Below are 19,152 nucleotides of genomic sequence, written 5' to 3' on the forward strand. Positions count from 1 at the left end.
GAATGGAGCCCAGCTCACCCACATGCCTGCCTGGTAGCCAGAGAGAGAGAGAGAGAGATAGAGAGAGAGAGAGAGAGAGAGAGAGAGAGAGAGAGAAGAGAGAGAGAGGAGAGAGGAGTGAGAGGAAAGAGGAGAGAGGCACTTTTGCAATGGGCCAACAGGGTGTCTCCTCAGAGACTTGGCCTAAGGCGCGAGGGTGGCCTTGGGGAAGATGCTATGGCTTGTCCCAGCTACGACCTCTGCAAACACCTGGGACCTGGCTGGAAGCAAAAGTAAAAGAACTAGGATTTTATTTTAGCAAAGAAAACATCCCAGGTGCCACACTGGTGGGCCCAGGACAGACCCAGCAACAAATGCCAGAAAAAGCCAGTGGCCACGCATAGCCTGTCTGTGGTGGGGAGGGCGGCTCCCGTGCTGGCTCGGGACCCACAGCCACACTTGGGCAAAGTCCAGGCTGTGCCGGCAGAGGAGCTGCTCCAAGCTGACCCTGAGGAAGGGCTCATGCCACAAACGCTGCCTGCTTCGAACAGCTGAGGCTGGCAGCTCCCTCCTGGGTGGGCGGGAGCAAGAGAAGAGGGAGGGGAGCAGAGAAAGCACCTCTCACACAAACTCCCCACAGTTGGCAATGATCACCTTCTGCTTTGGCTTCCCATCCTTGCTGCCCTGGGCCTTTGGGGGCAGAACAGAAGTCAGGGGAGTGAGTGGGGAGAATAAAGAGTGGTTTAGGACACCCACGCCCACCTTGGAACCTGGGCGGAAGCAGCCCCTTATCCTGGAAGCAGCCTGGCCCACATCTCCTGAGCTGCAGTTTGGGGGAGAAGGCCAAGAGCTATTTTGCACACGTGAAGTCTGAGATGCTCATGGGGTATCCAGTGAAGACAACAGTCAGGCAGTTGGACAGGAGTTTGGAGCTCAGGGAGCCATCTGCACAGAGACTTCAGTGGGGACAAACTTAACTCAGAGATGGCGTTGAAAGCCCTGGGCCTGGATATGGTGGCCTAGTCCGCTGCTTCTCAGTGGGGCAATACTGCCCCCTAGGGGCTATGGAGACTTCAGGGTGTATTTTTGGTGATTATTAACGGTGGGTGTTGCTGTCATTAGTGGGAAGGAATGAAGGAATCTAGATGTCTTGCAACGTCCCACGTAACTGATAATTATTCTAAATCCTCCTGGATTTTCAACAACACTGACAAATATTCATGTACATCTGTTTATAATGATCTGAACCTAGAACCTCCATCCATTTTCCATAGAAATCCAAAGAATTATATATTTGTTTGTTTTTGTTTTTAGGGACTGGATCTCATTCTGTCGCCTAGGCTGAAGTACAGTGAGACTCTGTCAAAAAAAAAAAAAAAAAAAAAAACAGAATACAAACAGCCGTAATCCACCACAATCACCAGTGTTAACAGTTCCTTCCTGTCTTTTCTTGGCACATACGCATTTGTTTTTACATATGGGTATATGGATATATCATAAAGTCAAGATCATACTCTATGCACTGCCTGGTGATCTGATTTATTCAATTTATGATATATTTTGAAAATTTCTATTATTAAATACTCTTTGAAAATATAATCTTCAATTGTATTCCATCCCTTGGGTTCTGACTTAATTGTCTGCCTCACTAACAGGCCTCACGATTTCCCGTGACCAGGCAGGTGGGCAGCACAGTGCTCAGGCCATGTGGTCACAGGATGGCCATTAGCCTGGATCCCTCGACCAGGAATTTTCTTCCTCTGTGCAGCACTTGGCACAAGAAGAGGGTAGGACCCTGCTGAGGGAGCGGGGTGATTGGGGCAGGGGCAGGCACCTCACCTCCGAGACTCAGGCGACCTCAGTGTACAAGGGTCACAGGTAGACCCAGCAGGATAACTTCTGGGGAAGCCATACGATGGCTCCCCTTCCACTGGCCTCTCTGGCCAGCCCCGTGGTCACACCTTCCCAGGACAGTCGGGGAAGCACAGCAGCAAGGACCTCCCACCCCCACCCCAACTAGCCACCTGTCTCACAGGGCTGTTTGACCAGTCCTCCCTCTGAGGGCCTCGGGCAGCCTGTTCCCCCTCCCTGCATGTCACCCCCAGAGCCAGCCATGCTGAGCACTTCACACACACCCTCTTCTCTTGGGCGTCACAGCAGCCTTGAGTAGCTGGCCTCACTGCTGCCCATCTGATGGCCATGACTGACCACCAGTAAGAGGGACACCTCTGTTAAGGGGTCCCCAGTGGGAGCACTGCAGGCAGTGGATCCCAATCTGGGGAGCAGGCCCAGGCCGATGGAGGGGTAGAAGCCCCCTTTGAAGGCAGAAACCCAGGCCTGCCCAGGGTCACAGGGGCCAGGGCAGCAGGGCTGTCCCCTCCCCACCGGGCTCACCTTGATTTCCACCCTGACAACACAGGTGGAGAGAACCCACCCAGCCTAGCAGCTTCTCAGTGTCAAGACTCATCCAGACAGAGCTATTGAGACGGGCACGGAAGCAGGTGGCAGCCCTGGGGGAGGTTCTGGTGACCGAGGGGCTCAGCCTCAGCACGTGAGATGCCGTGAGGTGCCTGGCTGGTCCCAAATTTGTTTAGGGCAAGAGGCCAGCCTAGCACAGGCTGCAAACTGTGGCACCAGACTGCACCTCCCAGGCAGGCCCGGGGTTGGGGGCAGGCGGGAACCACCTTTGGCTTGTTTCCTATGTCTCCCCAGCACCAAGCACGGGGCCTGGGCACTCTGCAGGAATCCAGTTCTGACTGTCGGTTCAGTGAGCGCATAATGAGTGAAGAGATCGGTGAGATTGTGTTTGGGTGCCCAGGAGAAACAAGACCAGCTGCTGTGAGAGCAGGAATGGAGCCCGGCTCACCCACATGCCTGCCTGGTAGCCAGAGAGAGAGAGAGAGAGATAGAGAGAGAGAGAGAGAGAGAGAGAGAGAGAGAAGAGAGAGAGAGGAGAGAGGAGTGAGAGGAAAGAGGAGAGAGGCACTTTTGCAATGGGCCAACAGGGTGTCTCCTCAGAGACTTGGCCTAAGGCGCGAGGGTGGCCTTGGGGAAGATGCTATGGCTTGTCCCAGCTACGACCTCTGCAAACACCTGGGACCTGGCTGGAAGCAAAAGTAAAAGAACTAGGATTTTATTTTAGCAAAGAAAACATCCCAGGTGCCACACTGGTGGGCCCAGGACAGACCCAGCAACAAATGCCAGAAAAAGCCAGTGGCCACGCATAGCCTGTCTGTGGTGGGGAGGGCGGCTCCCGTGCTGGCTCGGGACCCACAGCCACACTTGGGCAAAGTCCAGGCTGTGCCGGCAGAGGAGCTGCTCCAAGCTGACCCTGAGGAAGGGCTCATGCCACAAACGCTGCCTGCTTCGAACAGCTGAGGCTGGCAGCTCCCTCCTGGGTGGGCGGGAGCAAGAGAAGAGGGAGGGGAGCAGAGAAAGCACCTCTCACACAAACTCCCCACAGTTGGCAATGATCACCTTCTGCTTTGGCTTCCCATCCTTGCTGCCCTGGGCCTTTGGGGGCAGAACAGAAGTCAGGGGAGTGAGTGGGGAGAATAAAGAGTGGTTTAGGACACCCACGCCCACCTTGGAACCTGGGCGGAAGCAGCCCCTTATCCTGGAAGCAGCCTGGCCCACATCTCCTGAGCTGCAGTTTGGGGGAGAAGGCCAAGAGCTATTTTGCACACGTGAAGTCTGAGATGCTCATGGGGTATCCAGTGAAGACAACAGTCAGGCAGTTGGACAGGAGTTTGGAGCTCAGGGAGCCATCTGCACAGAGACTTCAGTGGGGACAAACTTAACTCAGAGATGGCGTTGAAAGCCCTGGGCCTGGATATGGTGGCCTAGTCCGCTGCTTCTCAGTGGGGCAATACTGCCCCCTAGGGGCTATGGAGACTTCAGGGTGTATTTTTGGTGATTATTAACGGTGGGTGTTGCTGTCATTAGTGGGAAGGAATGAAGGAATCTAGATGTCTTGCAACGTCCCACGTAACTGATAATTATTCTAAATCCTCCTGGATTTTCAACAACACTGACAAATATTCATGTACATCTGTTTATAATGATCTGAACCTAGAACCTCCATCCATTTTCCATAGAAATCCAAAGAATTATATATTTGTTTGTTTTTGTTTTTAGGGACTGGATCTCATTCTGTCGCCTAGGCTGAAGTACAGTAGCATCATCATAGCTCACTGTAACCTGGAACCCTCAGGCTCAAGTGATCCTCCTGCCTCATCCTCGCAAGTAGCTGGGACTACAGGTGCACACCACCATGCCCAGCTAATTTTTAAATTTTTTGTAGAGATGGGGTCTCACTATGTTGCCCAGGCTGATCTTGCACTCCTAGCCTCAAATGATCCTCCCATTTCGGCCTCCCAAAGTACTGGGATTACAGGCATGAGCCACCACTCCCAGGCAAAAATTAAATTTTTCCACTAATTTTTTCAAGAAATGGACCCATCATATAAACTAAGGGAATATTTGATTTCTTTTTGTTCAGAATTTTCCCAAGTGATTTTCCCTATTTCAGAAAATCGCATTCCTGTAATTCTGCTAGCACAGGGCACCTGTATCGGTCCACACTGCTAACTGCTGCTCTAGGCAGAAGTGCTCATGTTTAAATAGTTTACATATGTAGTGTGTAATTTATATATGTAGTGTGTAGTTTACATATGTAGTGTAATGCTTGCATTTTTAATACTGAAATGCATATTAGGCTATTATAAATTACTTTCCTTTAATTTTCCTTTATATTACAATTACAACATAATAGTATGTTTTTAATTAGGCATCCACTGGAAGGATATATTAGCTATGACTTTCATTTCAGCACAGAGAAGTATTAGCTACAAGAGGTAGGTGCTGGGCTAAAAGGGATAAGAACCATTAAAGCAAAGAGTGAATACAGGTGGAGCAGAAAGGCCACAGTGAGCCCTGGTCCCCCTAGGAACAGCCCTGGGCGGAGGCACATGGGGGAGGGTGTGGGAGCCCCAGGAGCCAGCGCTGCGGAGATGGGGGAGCAGGGCTGAGATCTGACTGCTGGAGCCTCTGACCAGAGGTGGGGAAGGGAGGAAAGTCTCCCTGGAGGGGGCTGAGGAAAGAAACAGAGCAATGAGTCTCCCCAACTCTTCCAAGTTTTGCTAGTAAGAGACCAACGAATTGGAGTGGCAGCTGGAGGGGAACGCCGGTCAAGGGAGACATATTTTATCTGTTGCAGGGGCTGGCGACTCTGCAGCAGCCTGTGCGCTGATGGCAGGACAGTGCAGGGGGGAACGGAGGCTGCAAGAGAGGAAGGAGAAGGGAGCAGTGTCGAGTGGAGGGAGCCGACAGAGGGGCTGCCACTGTCACAGAAGGCAGGTGGGTTAGCGGGTGAGAAGGACACAGGCAGGGGAGTAGATCTGGTGGTGGGAAGACAAAACAGTTCTCTTCTGATCGTTTCTGTGAATACGAAGCGTCAGCTGAGAGGGAGAGTGTTAGCAACGCTGGAGGAATGAGGACTGAGGAAAGAACGTGTTCTCTCTTCACTCCGTGGATGAGAATTACCTGGGCATCTGCGAGCACTGCTGGCCACTGCTTAAGTCACCCTCAAGACCTGAGCTCCCCAACTGGAAGGGGACCAGGTAGCTCAGGGTGTGCCAGTCTCCAGCAGACAGAGCTCTGTACCAAGTGAGCAGGAGAGAGAGAGGCAGCAGGCTTCACGGCAAGAGCAAGGGGCGTGCGTCCAGTGACAAGGTGGGACAAGAGTGGGCACACAGGGCAGCACGGGCATGAGGTGGGGCGTGAGTCCAGGATGCATTCCAACCGTGAACACCCCTGAAGGAGGACATGGTCACAGATGAGGAAACCTGAATGCACACTGTAAATTAGACATAGTATTTTACCAGTGCTCATTTTCTGATTTTGATTACCATGCCGTGGTCATGTTAAAAATGTCCCTGTTCTTAGGTACATGACATCTCCCACTTATTCTCACATGGCTCCAAAAAAATAAGCACTGTCTATAATATACACAGAAAGAGAATAGGAAATTATGTTCACCAATGTAAACAGCTGATGAATCCAAGTAAAAGGAACAAAAATGTATATGGGGGTTCATTGTGCTATTCTTGTAACTCTTCCGTAAGTATAAATTTATATGAAATAAAAAGTTACAAAAATAATAACAACAAACCACTGCAGTAGCAGAACCAGACTTCTATGTTTCTTCCTCTTATAATAAAAGGAGACCAACAGGAACTTGAATAAGCCAAAATAAAAAACAAATCTTTCGAAGCCCAAAGCTAACTCCACCCTCGCAAGGCTGAATGGGTCTCCTCTGTCCAGTAGCTGGTCTCCTGCAGACGCCCTGTCCTCCATCCGGCACGGCCATCCCACCCGGGCCCAGCCTCACTCGTCACCACACACTGATCAGCTCCTACTTGGTCCTCGGTGCTCGAGCATAAAGTTTTCGCCATCAAACTTCTTCCCGTAGATGGACTTGTCCCGGTGCCACTGTAATTTGTGAAATCGCTGCCCAGGCACAAGAATTGGGGGACGACGTGGTGGAAGCTGCTTCCCTCGAGGCCGAAGCCCTTTTCATGGGTGCACAGGCAACGGAAATTCTCTGGGGTGGGGAAAGGAAAAAGTGCTGAGGTAAAAAATATCTACCTAGGTATTTAAAACTCCTGCTCTCAGAATCTAAAACAGTACGTTACCTTTATTTAAATTAAATATTTGGGCAGGCACGGTGGCTCTCGCCCATAATCCTAGCACTCTGGGAGGCTGAGGTGGGAGGATCACTTGAGCTCAGGAGTTTGAGATCAACATAGCAAGACCCATCTCTAAAAAAATAAAAAATAGCCAGGTGTAGTGGTGCATGTCTGTACTCCCAGCTACTTGCGAGGCTGAGGCAGGAGGATCACTTGAGCCCAGGAGCTCGAGGCTATAGTGAGCTATGATCACACCACTGCCCTCCATCAGAGACTTTATCTCTTAAAAATAGAGTGAGACTCTATCTCTTAAAAAAAGATCACATGCATATGCATATGTCTAATTACAGGTAGACAGCAAATATTAACAATGAGTGAATCTATGTAAAGGACGTATGACTATATATGACTACATGTTATATTCTTCTAACAACTTTTCTATAGACTTGACATTTTTTCTAAGTCAACCACTTAAAAACAATTTCTGGAATGGTACTGGGCTCTGACAGAGCTGGAACACCTAACCATGTGGCCAGAAGTATCCACCATGAGCTGGGTTCTGTTAGACTTATTAAGTCATAAGATCCGGCAGGCCCTGCAGCAATCCACATTAGGATGGACGTGGTGCGTTCAGAATCCGTACAAGCAGGGCCAGAAGTTCAGTAAGCTTGAAAGAGTAGGTGACCAGATTCCCTGTGTCAGCCCCCATTGTTGTACCCACACCTCGTCTTCAGTTCACACCTGTGGTCCCGTAGAGGTCCCTTACGGCCAGCTAGCATAGGAGGAGAAAGGACAGGCTTGGTTCACCAAAGGGTAGGCTCGGTTGGTATGTGGGGACAAGCTGAAAATGGACTGCTACTGCACTACTACCTTACGGGGGGCCCTGAATGACAGTGATGAGGGCAAGTCCTCTCGAAAGGCAAGCTTCAGGTGACAACTGTGTGTAGAAAGAAAAATGGCCCCAGGAAAATATATACAAGTTCAAGGTCAGTGACAAATGGCTCGGATGGTAGGTCAGGAACCTGGAAGAAAACGGAAGACTAGGGACTAGGAAGTGTGGAGGAGCAGCATGTGGACGGACTATGGGAGTGGGCACAAGGTTTGAAGATCTTTGATGTTAATGCCCACCAGGAAATACCCACCACAGAAGAGATACTGAACAATCACTGAACAGAAAGACTCGGGGAACTGACATCAGCCAGCTTCTCCCATGTGTCACTGCAGTGCTGGCTGATGGGTGCATGAACAAAGTAGCCATGATGACCAGGATGGAGGCAATACATGAGTCTAACAGCATGGGCTCCACTCACCACAGCTGATCTAGCTACTGCTACTACCAAATGCCCAAACTACTAGCAACTGACACCAACGTTGAGCTCCTCATCCTTCCAGATCAACTAGCCACGTGGTGGCAAATTGCTTACACAGGACCCCTTCTACCATGAAGGGAGGAGTAATTCATCTTGACAGGCAGTGACAAATATTCTGGACATGACTTTGCTTTTATTGTATACTGGGCTTTAGCTAATAACACTATGCAAGTGCTCAAGGTATCAAAAGACACAGAATACTGCATGCTATGGTTTGACTGTGTCCCCTTCAAAACCCAGGTGTTGAAACTTAATGGCCAATGTGAAGGTAATAAGAGGTGGGGCCCTTCAAAGGTGATTAGGTCATGAGGGCTCCTCTCCTCGTGAATGGGATTAAGGCCCTTATAAAAGGGACTTCACACAACCTTTGGCTCTGTTGCCCTTCTGTCTTCTGTTATGTGAGGACACCGTTCCTCTCCTCCAGAGGATGCAGCAACAAGGTGTCATCTTGGAAGCAGAGAGCAGCCCTCACCAAATGACCAAACCTGCCAGTGCCTTGATCTTGGACTTCCCAGCCTCCAGACTATGAGAAAATAAGTTTCTGTTCTGTACCAATTACCCAGTCTCAAGTATTTTGTTATAGCAGCACAAATGGACTAAGATGCAGCATAACATCCCATCAAACCAAGGACCCATTTTACAGCAAAGGAGGTGCGGCAGTCAGCACCTGAACTTGGGATCCACTATTCCTATCATGTACCGCATCATTCAGAACTAATAGAAAGAGGGAAAGGCCTTAACGCGCAGTTGAGGCACAAGCTTAGAAACGATACCCTGTGAGGATGGGCACAACATACACCCTGATTCAATGACCATTATAGAGTGCTGTGTCCTGGGAGTCCAGTCCCCACACTCAAGGCTCTGTGCATCTAGAGGTCCTAGCTTCCACAGGGTACACTTTTACCAGTGGAGACAACCAGAATCCCATTAGCCTTTAAACTATGACTGCTGCCTGAATGCATTAGGTTCCCTGTGCCAAGAAACAAGCAGGTAAGAAAGGAGCCGCCATCCTGGCAGGACAGCTGACCCTGACCATCAGGAGAAGGCCACTTGGTTGTCACACAAAAGGGATGGTCAGAACAGGCCTGGCACCCAGGGGACCCATGGGCACATCTCTTGTACTCTCCTGCCTAATTCTGACAGGGTAGCCGTGGCCTGACAAGAGCACAACAACCAGGAGCTCAAATCCCCATGGGTAAAGGTGGAGGTCACCCCACCACGTAAGCCATGTAGACCTGCAGAGGAGCCAGCTGAGGTGAGGCTGAGAGGAATCTAGAATGGGTGGCAGAGGAGGGAGATGATGAGCATCGGCTGTAGTTCTGGGATCAACAGCAGCAACGGGAACCACAGTTCATCCCACCAACTCTCTTCTCATTTCCTCTAATGTCCCCAGGGAGAGACTAACCAGAGTCCTAGAGGAACTGTTGCCAGGTGAAGTGAACCTATCAAATGAAGCAAGTGGATCCGAGTGGTGTGACAGGAGGCCACAGGGGACGCTGTGGAAAGCCACTCAGATCCCCTGCAAGACCAAGACTGCCATACCCTCAGCACCCAGGAGTGTTGGATACTACCAACCCTGATGAGACCAACCCCAGGAATTGCCCTTGGCCAAAGGGAGCTAGCTACCTCACCAAAGTTTACACCACCGCTGGGAACCAGCCAGAATTCACGACTGGTCCATGTGACGGTACAAAGGCCTGGCCCCCTCGCCTCAATTCAGAACAACTCTGAAGGGATATCCAAGCTCCACAACTACCCATGGGATCAGCTGAGGTCTCTATGTGACTGCAAGGCAGTTAAAATACTCTCTCTGCCCAATCTGCTTCCCTCATTCTCTTACAAGAGTTGTTCCTTAGATCACTCTCCAATAAACTTGCTGCATGCAAATCTCCATGAGTCTGTTTCGCAGAAAAACTGAAAAAAATCAAGTAGTTGTAACTTGAGTATATTTTTCAGAGATATAGCAATAAAAACCAAAATATTTATTAAAATAAACGAGTGTTGGTTGCCTCTGGCAGGGCAGAAAAATGATGTTGAAGAGAGCAGAATGCCATGTTTTATTATAGAATGACTTTTTAAAAATTATGTGCAATTATGACTTTACTAAACATAAAAAAGCTAGATTAAAACAAAAAAAGATTATGGGTAAAAAGACTCACGAATATTTAAGAAAATAGGAACCACAGTAACAGTCTGAGAGTGGGCTAGGGTTAGTGAGGAGAAAAAATTTTAGCTTTTAATTTATGCCTTTAAAAATAGTAAGTTTCCATTGGATATCTCAGCTGAGCGATCAAAGTTAACATCGCAAACATCTGAACTGACGTTGCGTACTTCCTCTTATGGTACAGTAACAGCACTGCTTCTGTGGTATCCCCGCCAAATCGAATCATGAGGAAGTACCAGGCAAACACAAATTGAGAAACAGCCTTAAACACAACTGGTCTGTTCTCTTCAAAGATGTCAAGATCAAAAAGACAATGAAAAACAGAAACTGTTTCAAATTAAAGGAGACTAAAAAGACTCGACAACTTAATGCAATGAGTGAACGCTTTTCAGGGAAGAAAAATTGCTAAAAATCACTATTAATGACACTATTGGGACTAGTGATGAAATCTGAATATGGTTGGAAGATTAAAGTAGTGTGACAAGGTTAAATTTCATAATTTTGATAGTCGTCCTATGATTATGTGAGGGAATATCCTTGTTCCTAGGAAATATAGGGCTGGGCATGGGGGCTCAGGCCTGTAATCCCAGCACTTTGGGAGGCCGAGGCAAGAGGATTGCTTGAGGCCAGGAGTTCAAGACCAGCCTGGGCAATACAGTGAGACCCCATCTCTACAAAAACCGAAAAAAATTAGCTAGGCGTGGTGGTACATGCCTGTGGTCCCGGCTACTCAGGAGGCTGAGGCAGGAGGATCGCCTGAGCCCAGGTGTTTGAGGTTGCAGTGAGCTAGGATGATGCCCCTACACTCCAGCCTAGGTGAGAGAGTGAGACTCTGCCCCAAATAAAAAAAAAAAGGAAATACATACTGAAGTATCTAGTAGCACAGAGGAATGATGTCTTCGACTTCTCAACTGGAACAGGGGAAAAGATACATGCATATGCACACACGTACATATATGTATATATGTATGTATGTAAAAAAAATGATGTAGCATGAGGGGCAAAAAGTAAATTACTGAATGGCTACAGGATATATGGGAGCTCCCTGAACTACTCTTATAGGATTTTTATTCTATATATCTCTAAGTTTGAAAATATATCAAAATAAAGTTACCCAAAAAAATACAATAAAACCAAACCAGAGGATAATTAAAACAGTTTATAACTTTCAATTGCTTACTCTTTCTGATGGTTCTAAGCCTTTGAGAGCTTCAGAAATGTCTGCTCTGCCTCATTTGTTACTGGATGCTGGGATGTGAGATGCCTCAGATGGCCTCAGGCTGAAATAGTGTCAAGGATCCCAGGTTCCAGGCAGCTTCCTTCCCAGTCTGCTTGGCCACCAGCTTCCCACCATCCTGACAAAGAGCCCTGCTCACCTGCTGTCATGGGCACGACGTCTGAACACAGGAGCACCAGGATACAGCCACCTGGCTTGTTCCCTATCTTGATGCCCATGTACACCTGAGGATTTGAGCGGGCCTTTTTTGCAGCAGGCTCTCCCTAGGTGCAGAAGAAACTGCTAGGTTAGAGAGAACTCTCTGACTCCCCAAGTAGGAGCACGAGTATTCTTCTGTACACATGCTCAGAACCCAATTCCAGTGAGCAGGCTGCAGCAAGGTGCCCACAGGGAAGGCCTCGGGCCCTCACAGGGTTGCAGGAGGCAGAAGCCACTGCCACAGCACCCAGCTGGACATCAGTAACCAGAGACCCCAGCACTTTCTGATTTGAGCACCCCCCCCACCTGGTATATTATCTCAGCAAGCTCACCCTCAGACAAATCAGCTTGCTTCCCCCTGCCCTGCAGTCCCAGAACAGCACTTTTCTGGCCCATGATTCACGACTCTCAATATCTTCAAATCCCAGTTCAAGCCCACTGTCCCCTAGTTAAGCAGACCTGTTCACATACCACCACCTCCTCCCTCTATGCTCAGCCGTCCATATTCCCAGCCTGGCTACACAGAAGAAGCTATGGGGGCAGTGTTAGGGTATGAGAGCTAGTGCATGCAGATTTTGAGAAAGAGTTCTACAGACAAAATTTAGGATAGGAAGAAGAAGTTACTTTTTCCTAGGTGGAGACAGTGTCGGAAAAAGGGCCAGCATGGAAGTGGAGAAAGGAAGATTGTGCTGGCCTTGAAAAGCAGCTATTCAGACTTTTTAAAGGCAGAGGTTGTAAATTAGCGGGGTAGAGTTGAGAAACTGCTGCATCCGCTCCTTCCTTTCTTCTCCAGGGCAAGATGATAGCAGAAGCAGAGGCAGGATGTCAAAGTCCAAGAGCTGGCTCTCCTGCCTTTCCCAGGAGAAGGGATTATCGCAGGAGATGCGACTGTGCCCTTGAGATGTAGCTGAGGTCTGAAGCTGGCACCCTGCTGTTCACTCAGGAACTCTTTAGACTGTAAAAAAGCAGATTCTCAAAGGAATTTTCAAAGAGAGAGAGATTTACCACCTCTTTTCCTCTTGTTCAGCTCTCTTCAGAAGTTGCGCAAAACAGAACTCCTGCAGGGTACCTGTTAGTGAGAGAACTTATAGGACTGATCTTAACTCTTACTAGGAAATTGCAGGATTAGATATTTTCCTGTTTTCTGTTAATTTTGCAAGGCCGCCCCTTTCAGGCAGCCCTCTTGCTTAGGCCTATGTGATCAGAAGACAATGGAGGAGGTTGGGCCTTACTTTGTCCCCCAAGACAAGATTGACCAGAGGATAAATAAAACATGCAGTACAAACCCTCTCATTTGCTTGATGAGAAAACTGTTGTTTCTGACCTTGTTGTAGTTTGGATTAATAGTTAAACATATAGGTCTTGAGCTATCGGGCCAAGCAGTGGGGTTATTAAATAAACAGACATGGCCCCTGCCCTCGAGGAATTGGCTATCCAGCGTGGAGAGATGCCCACGATTGTACGAAGGACACAGACCCTGAAGCTCTACAGCCTTACTTCAAATCTCAGCTCCACCACTTATGAGCTGGGCAACAATGGACAATGTATTTGACCTCACTGTGTCCCAGTTTCCTCACCTAGAATTGGGGGTAATAATAGTACTTATCTCAAATAATTGTTATTAGGATTAAGTATTTGTAAAACACTTAGAACAGTGCCTGGCATAGAATAAGCAATATTCAAACATTTGTTAAATAAGAGATTTCAATATCGTGCAGTGACTGCTAGGACAGAGGTGCCACAGGAGCCCAGAGGCGATGGGAGCCCTGAAGGGACACTCATCTCACTCACTAGAGGACTCAGAAAAGTTTCCTGGAGAAGGTAGTAACTGAGCTGAGCCATGAAAAATGAGGAGCTAGCCAGATAAAACAAGCTGGAAAGGGCAGTGCAGGCAGAGGAATGGCTTATGCAAAAACACAGAGATTTATAGATATCTACAAACTCTTGTTTCCTAGAATATAAAATGGAGACAAAATGTGGAGGGATAAGCATATGTCAGAACACAGAGAAACTTTCTGTATCTTTTAATGAGACCTGGACTCCTTCCTATAGATGAGGGCAGCCTAAAATGCTGAGGAGAGTGACACAGTCAGATCTGTGCTTTGGGAAGCTCCCTCGGGCTGCTAAGGACAGGAGGAGGGCAGGCCTGGCGCAAGGGAGATCAGTTAGGAAGCTACCATAATTATCCACAGGAGAGGATAAGACAACGGTGGCAGGAAAGAGCAGGAGAGGAGAAATGCAGGAAGATTCAAAAGATAAAATTAGCAGGATATGGCAATGCATCAGGTATGAAATACAACAAGAGGTCTAAGCTGACACCGAGGTATCTGGTTGGGGTGATTATGCTGAAGATGGCAAAGTGAACTAAGACTGAACATACAGGAACCCCAGAGTGAAAGGTGAGGACATTCAGTTGGGGTGTGCTTTATTTATAGCGCCTGTGAGAGAGACATCGGGACAGAAATATGTGGAAGGTGAAGGCTAGGGATAGAGATCAGAAAGTCATCCGGACAATGAATAGCTGTTACAACCTTAGGCAGGAGACAAAAGTGGCTGAGACTGCACAAGGACAAGATGGAGAGAGGAGCTGAGGGATAAGGAAGGAACTCAGAGAAACACGACAGAGAAGGAGAGGCTCCTAAATTATCCTAAGACCAACGGTCAGGATGGTCTATAGACAAGCAGGAGAAAGTGATGAGGCAGGGAGAGCCTTGTGCTGTGTACACACTGAGGGGAAGGGGCTTCTGCATTCCTCTGCCTCCCTGGAATTGGGGCAGGAATAGGAAGACAGTGAGCCTGGTGCCACGGTCTTCAGTGAGGGAGCAGGAAAGACCTCCGGATGGTGGATGCCAGTGATGAGGAACATGCACTGTCCTTTCCCACCTCATTCTCCACGTTCAACAGCAACCACAAATACCCGAGCACACGTAAGCTCTTTCTCACCTAGATGAGAAACAGCAAGCTTCTCCATTCAACTCACTAACACCGCTCACATCAGAAGTGCCCTGGGTGGAAAGCACCAGCCTCTCCTCTGAAAGCATGAAGCTCCCTCCATTCTGACTTCCTGGGTTTCTGCTTTTGGGAGGCTCTAGAACCATCTTCCTATTTATTCTCTTCCCAGGCTTCTTCAACCAGTCGTCATCTGACCAGACTGTAAGGAAAGAATCAAAAGAATGTTAAGAACTTCAAGCTATCTGCCAATTGCTAATTAGCTATGTTCAGTTCCTCACTGCTTTCATCAGCAGAGTGAACACACTATGTAGGCTCTCACAGCCAGAGGAACTCCCCAAGACAAATGTCAGGCCCTAAAGTCCAGCTCTTAGCAGAGGCAAATGACAGTAAGGAGGAGGGACTAAGTCAAGCCAAAAGGGAAATCCCGGCCAGTGCCAAGGCTGAACAGGCATAGTCTATGTCGATGTACAAAAGCTAGACTTTCACACTGGACAATGCCTCTAGCTTGTTGAGAATCTCAAATTCTTTATTTTCACGGAGGTGTTGCATTCTCTTCTCCACTATAAACCACTCTACTTGTGTTTATACCACTACCACAACAGGAAGTAAGATCAGGATAAAAATGCAGCAAAGGCCAAGGGATATGACAGGGAATCTATGAGTTGCTCCCACTCACCTGGTCTGGCAGAACTTTCCCTAATTTTCATTGGTTTGGTCAAATTGACACAAATTCATTCTGAAAACACTGATTATAACTCAGCTTCTTAAACCCCATGAGATTAAAAGAATACCTGATAGCCTTCCACTTACTTCTTTTTAAAATTTTTTTCATTCATTCATTTATGTATTTATTTTTTAAAATGGGGTCTCGATAATGCTGTCCAGGCTGGACTCAACTCCTGGGTTCCAGCAATCCTCCCACCTCAAGCTCCTGAGTAGGTGTGACTATAGGCATGTGCCACCAGATCTGACCTCCATTTATTTCTGAGAAGTCTGAGACTTGCTCAGGATTAATTCCCAGCCCAGGAGCCTGCACCCCTTAACAGCAAGCTAAGCACAAAGTAGCCACAAAAAAGCCCTTGAGCCACCATACATTTCCTTTCTTTAATACCAATACACAAGAAGGCCTGTGCTGGCACGATCTTTGGATTTGAGTTCAGGACTCTCTGAAATTCTAAGGGTAAATGCAGTTACCAAGTACCTGAGTCCATCTTAGAAAGTCAAGATCAGGCTGGGTGTGGTAGCTCATACCTGTAATCCCAGAACTTTGGGAGGCCAAGGTGGAAGGATTGCTTGAGCCCTGGAGTTTGAGACCAGCCTGGGCCACGTAGTGAGACCCTCGTTTCTACAAAAAAAAACAGAAAAATTAGCCAGGTACAGTAGCGCCCACCTGTAGTCCCAGCTACTTGGGAGGCTGAGACAGGAGGATGGCTTGAGCCCAAGAGTTGGAGGTTGCAGTGAGCAATGATGATGTCATTGCTCTCTAGCCTGGGCAACAGAGTAAGACCCTGTCTCAAAAAAACAAAGAAAAAAAAGAAAGTCAAGATGAGCTTTGAACTGAAGAAAAATGGTACTGTTGATTATTGGACATATTTGATGAAAGAGTAACAGAGAACATGGAATGAAATGTAGATTTCATTATCCAAGAATAACTGATACTTGAAAAGGTAAGTTAATTAAAAAAGTTTGCTTTAGGTCCTTTTGTGAACACTAAAAGCTAAGTGAAAAAGATTCCTTAATTTTGTAAGATTTAGGTTATAATTATAGCTTTGCCCTTCTTCTTAGAAACAAAGATGGATCAGGTACTAATTTTATTTATAGCAATTTAAAAAAATGGAATGATAGCATGAATGACAACCTCGTTTCATATTTAGTCATGAAGATTGACTATAAAGATAAAAAGGGGGGCATCTAAGGGTTTTGTGGTAGGCAGAATGGCCCTCCAAAGATGTTCATAGTCTGCTCCCTGGAACCCGTGTAAATTATATGGCAAGAAGGAATTAAGGTTGCAGATATAATTAAGGTTGCTAGTCAGTTGACCTTAAAATACATTATCTTGGATTATTTGGTTGGGCCCACTTTTTTTTTTCCCCAGACAGGGTTCTGCCCCCTCACCTGGGCTAGAGTGCCGTGGCATCATCATAGCTCACTGCCACCATGCCTGGCTAACTTTTTAAAAATTTTTTTGTAGAGATGGGGTCTTTACATGTTTCTCAGGCTGGTCTTGAACTCCTGGCCTCAAGCGATCCTCCTACCTGGCCTCCCAAAGTGCTAGGATAATAGGCATGAGCCACACCCTGCCTCCCAATGTAATTACAAGAGTCCTCTAAATGTTGAAAAAAGAGACAGAGATTTAGTTTCAGAGTGAGGCAGTGTGAGAAAGACTTGAGCTGCCATTGTTGGCTCTGAAGATGGAAGGGGTCATGAGCCAAGGAATGTGCGCAGCTTCTAGAAGCCAGGAGAGGCAACAGATTCTCCTGGGGAGCCCCGAAAAGGAACACAGCCCTGCCCACACTTTGATTTTAGCTCAGTGAAACCCATTTTGGACTTCTGACCTCTAGAACTATAAAATAAACTTATATTGTTTCAAGCCACCAAACTCATGGTAATTTGTTACAGCAGCAATAGGAATTCAAATTACTTCTGAAGCACCTAACCTGTCATGATCCTTGCAGATTTTCTCTTTTTCAGTTGTTTATTGGTTTAACTATATACAACAGCCTAACTTTTCAATGGCTCTGTTTTTGACTAGCACCAACTAGAGCAGTTTCCTGTAATCACTCTCATATATTTCACGAAACCCTGCCTCTTACCTGAGATTCATAAGTTGACCTTGCAATCAGGTTATATTCTATTTGCAGTACACTGACCTAGACTAGGGGTTGGCAAACTTTCTGTAAAGGGATAGATAGTAAATATTTCAGCCTTTGTGGGCCACATATAGTTTCTGCTGTACATTCTTCTTCACCCCCTCAATCCTTTAAAAATATAAACATTATTTGGCTTATAAGCTACAAAAAACAGGCTACAGGATGGATCTGGCCCACAGGCTATAGTTTGCTGACCCTTGTGACAAAAACAAAACAGGGAGAGATTGGCCAACGAAGATGGTTCGTATTTATGCAAATGTTAAATGGAGAGGATGTCTGATTAAGAATTAATTTTTTAAGTAGCCAGTTCATAGTGCATACTTCCAAGTAATGACAATTTTTGCTTGCTATGTAATTTTGAAATTGTAGAAACTAGAAACACAATATGTACATGAAGGTTCGTTCTACTTAAAAGTGGCTTGGACAATAGTGAGATCCCTGTCTCCACAATAAAAAAAAAAAGAAAAAATTAACCGGGCATGGTGGCACATACCTGTAGTCCCAGCTACTAGGAAGGCTGGGACAGGAGGATCCCTTGAGTCCAGGAATTTGAGGTTGCAGTGAACTATGGTGATGCCGCTGCACTCCAGCCCAGGCAACAGAGTGAGACCCTGTCTCAAAACAAAACAAAACAAAACAAAAAAAACAAGAAGTCAAAGCCCCTAAATGGTTCCAATGTGATCAAAGTCTTCCCTCAAACCCAACAGAATGTCAATCTCCGTAAATTTCAGCCCGTAGCCACACCACATCCTGGCCTTGCTGTCCTCAGAATGAATATTCCTTTTCTATCACCAGGATAACAGTCATGTTGTCCTGAACTTCATTATATACTAGTCATACATAGAATATACACGATTTAAAATTTTTTCCCAAGTTCTTTTCCTGGCATCAGGAATCTGAACATGAGAGACACTTTTCAGTGTCACCTGTTTTATAATACAGTGGAATCAGGACATCTGTGATTATCTCCAAAAGGAATAAAAGCAGCATGAATTCCAGTCTACCCCCTCTGCAAGCTCACCTGCAAGGAGACAGAGAGCATTCTGAACCAGTCTCTCCATACTCTTGGTGCAGCTGCTGCAACACCCTGTTAATATGAACACAGGGAGGGGAGGAAGAAAGGGATACCTTTTTGGTATACCCTTTGGGTATACAAATCACTTGTGAGATACACTCCTTTCCCTATCCCTCTTCAGACCTACATCAAGCCCCTAGTTCTAGTGACAGTTTCCAAACTGGGCTCAATGGTTCTAGTTTCTCTCTTCTACAGTCAATAGAATGACCCCAAGAAAGTACAAATCTGATTATGTCACTCTCCTGTTTGGTATTCTCCAAAGGATAATGGCCAACGCCCAAAGGACAAAGTCCACATTTCTTAGAATGGCATATAAGACCTTCCTAACCTAGGACGTGCCCACCTCTAGCCTCTTTTCTCCTTGTTTCCCCAATGCAAACTATTTGCCCCCAAGTGCCAGGCTTCTTCACACCTCTGGGTTTTTGCTCTTGCTGCTCCTCTCCATTCAGGCAACAGCCTTGCCCCCCCTTGGCTGCCTGGCTAATTCTGGATCTTTCAAATTCATCTCTAACCTCAGAGCATCCTGGAAATTTACCCTCACCTCTGTGGATGGAGTGGCCATTCCTCATCCTACTTGTCATACAATTGCATCATAGCACTCAACCAACCCACACAGTG

The 19,152-nt window shown here is 47.0% G+C and overlaps 1 pseudogene; it reads right to left on the minus strand.

The window, feature by feature from the left end:
* Nucleotides 1-6,387: 6,387 nt before the first annotated feature.
* On the minus strand, nt 6,388-15,308 carry LOC105812326 (annotated as a pseudogene).
* Nucleotides 15,309-19,152: the final 3,844 nt, after the last annotated feature.

This window comes from Propithecus coquereli, unplaced genomic scaffold, assembly GCF_000956105.1.
Source record: "Propithecus coquereli isolate 6110/MARCELLA unplaced genomic scaffold, Pcoq_1.0 Scaffold249, whole genome shotgun sequence".
Classification (NCBI taxonomy): Eukaryota; Metazoa; Chordata; class Mammalia; order Primates; family Indriidae; genus Propithecus; species Propithecus coquereli.